The sequence below is a fragment of the Trachypithecus francoisi genome, unplaced genomic scaffold, assembly GCF_009764315.1.
Source record: "Trachypithecus francoisi isolate TF-2019V2 unplaced genomic scaffold, Tfra_2.0 Lachesis_group19, whole genome shotgun sequence".
Taxonomy (NCBI): domain Eukaryota; kingdom Metazoa; phylum Chordata; class Mammalia; order Primates; family Cercopithecidae; genus Trachypithecus; species Trachypithecus francoisi.
The window spans coordinates 7,070,997-7,076,996 of NW_022681464.1; the positions used below are offsets into that span (position 1 = coordinate 7,070,997).

A 6,000-nucleotide genomic window follows, 5' to 3' on the forward strand; every position below is an offset into this window, starting at 1 on the left:
GATGAAGATAAGGCAGGAAGGGCCAGTTGCGAAGGAAAGAAAAGTCAAGATGAAAAAATGAATTTCAGAGCTCTTCCCAGAACCAGAAGACAGGAGAGAAGAAGATAAAGAGTTCTCACTCTTTGGGAAGTAAGAACCCAACTTTTTTCCGGAAAACATTATGGTACCTAGAAAGAATATTGGATGAAATGTCAAATTCCAGGATTTTTTACCCACTCTGCTAAGGACTCACCATGACCTTGGGCAAGTCATTCCACTTCCCTAGGCTTCAGGTCTTCACATGAAGATCAGATCATCTTCAAAGTCCTCCCCAGCTCTGGGTGCCAGAGATTCAAGGATGTGTCTGTTCTCACCCCATTGTGAACCACAGCTCTGGCCTTAATTCTGAAGTCAGAGGCATGCTGAGAGCACGGTGCCAACGCAGGGAGAAGGCCACCATTACAGCAAGGTTCTAAATTAAACTGCACGCAGCAGGAGGCAGGGGGCAAAGGAAAACCCAAACCTGAAAGGAAGCAGCTGAGCTCAGGGTGCCGGTGAGTCAGTGAGGCCCAGAGGTAGATGCCCCCTCCCCCTGCCATGCCAAGGACATCAAATAGGGCTGTGTTATCAGGTAAGTTATGCAGAAATGCCACCAAGTGTGGAGAATTCTCAGAAACTGCAATTTGCCTGCATGTTTGTACCTCCTGTTCTCTATCTGGGCTCAGGATTCTCTCTCCATTCTAACCACCCACCTCCTGTCTCCTCCTTCATGACCTGAGCTGCAAACAACATAACCTTAAAACAAGGGCAATGGAGCCCAAAACGGAAATGAAATTAGACAACAATATCTGGGACCAGACGGTGAGTTTGGGATTAGATAAAAAGCAGACTTGTATTAACACTTCTACACAGACCTGTAAGGCAGAAACTCCTACACCCAGGCAGGGCCTGAGTGAGACCTTGGCCAAAGCCACAACCTCTCCCTGAGTCACAGCACATCTGAGCTGAGGCAGGACCACGGAGAACACCTCCTTAGCTCCATGTCCCCAGAAGCCTGTTGGTTGGCTTCAGGGTAATTTCCATCAGCTGCCTAACTTCCACAGAAGAGCATACCTCTGGGCCCTCCCAGGAGGTTCCAAAAAGCCCGAAGTTCAGGATAACAAGGGCCATTAAGGTGTTTTTTCCCATTGCTTCCTTCTGCATTTGCTCTAGAATAAGAACTGGCATTATGGGCCCCTTGAAACCAACATATGTGAAACTGACTAAGTTCCAGAGTGACTGCTCTAAAATATTTATGATTTGTTCCCTCCTGTAGGCTGTGTTATTGCATTGCAACTTAACTATTTCTGCTCTACTATCTTTGTAGAGTAGCAGAGTATCTGGCCTAAGTGAGGCTGGTGCTTCATAAACATTTGCTGGACTTAATGAACATTTGTTAAATTTTATTTGTACCCACTTCTAGATACACAAACACGTAGGTGCCCAGTACATATTGAGTGAATGGTTAATTAATTGATTAGTTGGCTAAACTTAATAACCCTCCAGGCTGTCTGACAACCTTCACATGCATGAATTCTGAGAAATCCATGCAGGCAAGTATAAGTTCTTTGCTCCTTGAATTCAATGAAGACTCAATGAACACAGCCATATGAACATAGATAACTGTTACATGAACAGGCATACCATATGCATTTATTACATGCACATATGATTCTGGTAGAAACTAGATGTATCACAGCTGCTATCCATTCACCAGCAGTACATTATTAAATGTGTGGTAATAACAGCAATGCAGACTTCCCTTCTTCAGTGGCTGCTCTCATTAGGAATGGTTAGCAAATCAAGAGTGTTTTGAGAAAGAATATGTGTCAGCATAATATACTTTATTTCTTAGTTTCAGTATTTCCTGAGGTATCAAGAATCCACACTCAAAAAAAAGTGGTCACTATTAATTAAATGCCATAAGTTGAGAAACGGGGGAATGTGGCCCTTCCCCCACCGAAAGGCCTTATGCAAGCCACATTTTTGAGCCTCAGTGTGTTCATCTGTAAAATGGGGCTAATACTCTCCTACCTCACAGGACCCTCTTAATCAATGCTATGATATCTGGGCGGGGACGGGGGTGGAGGGAGGGGGTGTAAGAAAACCTGCCCTGTAAGGTCATACAAACATATTATTCTAGCAACCTGTTAATCACTGATGACACTGTGCCCTAGAATGTGTTACAAAATTACTGCCTCTGAGCATCCATTATCCAGGACAGATGCTTGACACAGATGAGGTGATCTGTGTGTAAATTGAATCCTGTGTCAAATACTCAGAGGGAGTTTCCCCAGACAACCTAAGCGTGTCCTGGCCACCTTCTAGCGTCTGTTCGGTGCATTCTGTTCACGTATAATTGGGTTTTCTTGAAAGCCAGGCCATTTCCTCGCGCAGCCCGAGCCTGCTAGGAGGCTGGATTCCCGAGGTTTTCAGCCTAGACCGGGCCCTGGGCAGGAGGAACTGGAAACGGACAGCCGGCAGCCCCTCCCTGCGCTCTGGGCGGCTCCTTCCTCTCGGCACCGGCCCCAGCAGCAGCGGCGCTCACTAGCGCCGTGTCACTTTCGCCCTACGGAGGCTTTAGCCGCGGCCGAGCTGGCGGCTCCAGCGGCTTCCTCCTTGGTCGCGCGGGCCCCCGGCCTGGGAGATAATCCCCGGGCCGCAGAGACACAGCGCCGGGCGGGCGGCGGGCTGGGCCGGGTTGGGGCATGCTGGGGCTGCCAGGCCGCCTTGGGCTCCCACTGTAGAGCCGGGACTGCGGTAGGCAGTCGCTGACTCCCCCAGGTCTGCGAAGGCAGCTGCGGTGAGCGCGGGCACGCACACCCACCGAACGCCTAGGTAGCGGGGTCACCCCAGCGTGGACTGGGGCGGCGCAGCCAAACTAACCCCCGCGCCGCCGGGTGGACCCCCAGTCTGCCGGGTCAAGGGGCGTCGCGGGCGCGGAGGGAGGGGCTGTGTGACTCAGCCGCACAGCGGACCTGGGACTCCTGCACCCAGGACCAGCACAGGCGACCCTACGGTCTTCACCGGCCCACAGCCGCACGGTCCCCTCTCCAGGTAACTCGGGCGTGCGCGCGCGGGGACACATGACCTCGACTCGGACGAGGAGGGGGCCGGAGGGACCGGTCCCGCGGGGGATCGGGGCCCACGCGTGTCCCCACTACGCCGCGGTCTGCGGTCCCCGCCCCCCACACACACCGGAGCCGTGTGTACACACAAACAGCCGGGCGGGGGAGGCGACGCCTCACTCCTCGGGGTGGGGACGCACGCGGCGCCGCCAGCCAGCCCTCCCCTCTACACGCCGCACAGCCCGCCCTGCTCACACCCCCCAGCCCCAACCCAGAAAACTCCGCGGAACCAAACAGCCAACACCGCCCAGATGAGGGACTCAGACCGCCCCCTTCCCGATTGTCTTTAACCATCAATAGAGAAACACAGTCGACTCAGGCGCGCGGTGTCCTGGACGCCCCCTCCGGCCATATCCAGGCACCGGCACGCGGCCCTCCGAGGCCCCAGACCTTCGCCTCAGCCCAAGCCATCGCCCCCGACCCCCCGCCCGCCCTCCCCCATGACCCGGGCCCGGACAGTTACCTGCTAGTCGTGCTGATGAACCCGAGCCGGAGCCCACCCCACGGCCGCTCGGGTCACTCGCCACCCAGAGGTGGTTTTTCTGAGCCTGTCAAGTGAACCCCTCTCCGCCCGGCGTATCTATTCCCCAGGCCCGACTGCACCGCGGCTACAGGAATAATAAAAAAGCCAACAGAACCACGACCGTTGGGAACAACCAAAGGGGAGACCGCGACGGGTCCACCGATTTCGTTTCTTCCTCTGCTCCCATCCCCCGCTCCCCCCGCGGCCCGCGGGCTCACCGGGGACGCAGGGAGGGGGCTGCGCCCTGTCTAGACGACAGCCATCCACAGACATCCCCGAGCCCGCGGGGACGGGCGCGCACACTCACACACGCCCGCTGCCACAGACACAATCAGTCACCGGGGAAGGGAGGGGCGGCGTGGAGACACACTCTCGGGGTCCCTCCCGCAGCCCCGAGTGCCGCAGCCCCCGGCCTCCAAACGCCACCTCGAGACGCACTCCCTACCTCGGCGGAACGCGGTCTGAACAGCTGCAAGTTTGGCTAAACCAACTGCTCGATGCAGCAAATGCGGGCTTCAAAACAAAAGGGAGAGGAATCGCGCTCGCTCCCTTCCTCCCCCCAGGTCGGAACCCGGCACATGACAGCGGCTACACAGCGCAGCTCCAAAGCGAGCCAGGCACCAGCCGTGCGCCCCCCAAGAGCCCCCCTTGGCGCCGGAGCTCTAGGGCCACGGCACCCCGCGGGGCGGAGAACCCGGCAGGGAATGGGACAAACCCAGGGAGGGGGCGACACTGTGGAGTGCAGTTCCCCACCGAGGGGGAGGAGGGGATGGTAGATGGGTGCGGACACCCCGCTGGCCCAGGCGCAGGGAGGGGGAAAGGGGCTGATTGTTTGGGGCGGTTTTCCTGGATTTATCTATAAGCACGCGCACGTCACGCAGCCCTCCTCCCGGGTACCCGAATCGATCAGCAAGCTGAGGTGACTATAAGAGGAGGACGGGAGAGGAGATGCTCACCTCGGGGTTCCTCTGGCCGCCGCGCCAAGCCCGAGTCGGGGGTGGGGGAAGGGGGCAGGGAAGGGGAAGGGAGGGACGAGGCTCCGGAGAGCCGACTCCTGCCTCGAGTTCGGAGCGTCCCAGCCGCGGAGGGGATCGGGCGCCCCAGCGCACAGACCCAGCAGAGAGGGGAGGGAGGGAGGGAAGGGAAACAGGGAGGGAGGGGCGGGTAGGGGGGAGGGAGTAGAGGAAGGAAAAAAAATGATCCCTGATCTGACACAGGGAAAGAGAATGTAGGAGAGTGACGTCTAGGCCCCGCCCTCCCCTCCGGCCACGTGCAAAGACTTGAAAGGAAAGAGGGCGGCGGGAGGCCTGCTGGGTAATGTAGTTCGCCTTTCTTTTCCAGGATGGCGGGCCCTGGAGAGCGGGGTGGCCCCGGGACGCTCGGGATGTCGGCTTAGCTGCCAAGACAGCCCAGTCTACCGACACCAAAACCCGCCGCCCAGCGACCCCACGGCACTGGCGCAGCCGTGGGTGGGGGCTTCTGCGGTGGGAGACCTGGGGGCTTAGGCAAAGTCCAGGCTTACAGGGAAACGTTGGTTTTAGAGTCAGAAAGGCTTTAAGGATGAGAACTTCCGTGCTGAAAGTGCAAAGTCTGTGCTAATGGCAGATAAAAAGGAGCTTTGTGTATGCACTGGGGGGCTCATGTGGCGTGATTAATGCCGCACTAAATGCCACCGTCAGTTATTGAGATGCATATGTTATAATTAACATTTGAGCATCTCTGTGGCAGGGGCTGGCTGTTGTAATTAGATATGCACTTTGCAACCAATTAATTTTCCTTCGGCCAAACTAAGGGCTGGGACGGGGTAGTTGGGAGAATTCAACGTAGTGGATAATTCAGTAATAACCAGATCACCAATGTTTTTGTTAAAACTGAGCTTGGTACAGAGAGGCCTTCAGGAGAAATACTGAAAAAAGTAGTGTATACCCCAACAAGGAAGGGGGCTAGAAATTCATTAGAGGAACCGTGTAATGCAGTATAAACTGCTGTAGAAACCCATTTATTCATTAGTTTATATTCACATTTAGTGAGCACTTTCCACAGACCAGAAACGTCTAGGAATGCCAAGACAGGTAAGACCCACAGTCTGTGCTCTCAAGGAGCTCAGTCCAGTATAGGGACCACAGTCAATGAAAGTACTATACAAGGGATAAATCAGCGCTTAACACAAAGTACTGTGAAATTCCCCCCACCACACAACCTGGAGCAGCCAAATGGATGGATGGAGGGTGTGTGGGGCGTGGTAGAGGATCAGGAAGACTTCCTGGAGGAAGTGATACTTGAGCAAAGAATTTCTAATTTTTTTTTTTTTTTGAGACGGAGTCTCTCTCT

General features: G+C 55.4%; 1 protein-coding gene across 8 annotated transcripts in view; it reads right to left on the reverse strand.

Annotated features, from left to right (window-relative positions):
- Positions 1 to 4,921, reverse strand: part of CTIF (cap binding complex dependent translation initiation factor) — a 340,186-nt gene extending 335,265 nt beyond the window's left edge. For 3 of the 8 annotated variants that reach the window (XR_004429165.1, XM_033177797.1, XM_033177791.1), the window contains exon 1: positions 4,626 to 4,921. The gene's annotated coding sequence lies outside the window, so the exon portion shown is untranslated. Of the gene's footprint in view, positions 1 to 4,114; positions 4,183 to 4,625 lie in introns of all 8 variants that reach the window. The other 5 variants (XM_033177794.1, XM_033177793.1, XM_033177792.1 and 2 more) reach the window with 4 other exon arrangements.
- Positions 4,922 to 6,000: the final 1,079 nt, after the last annotated feature.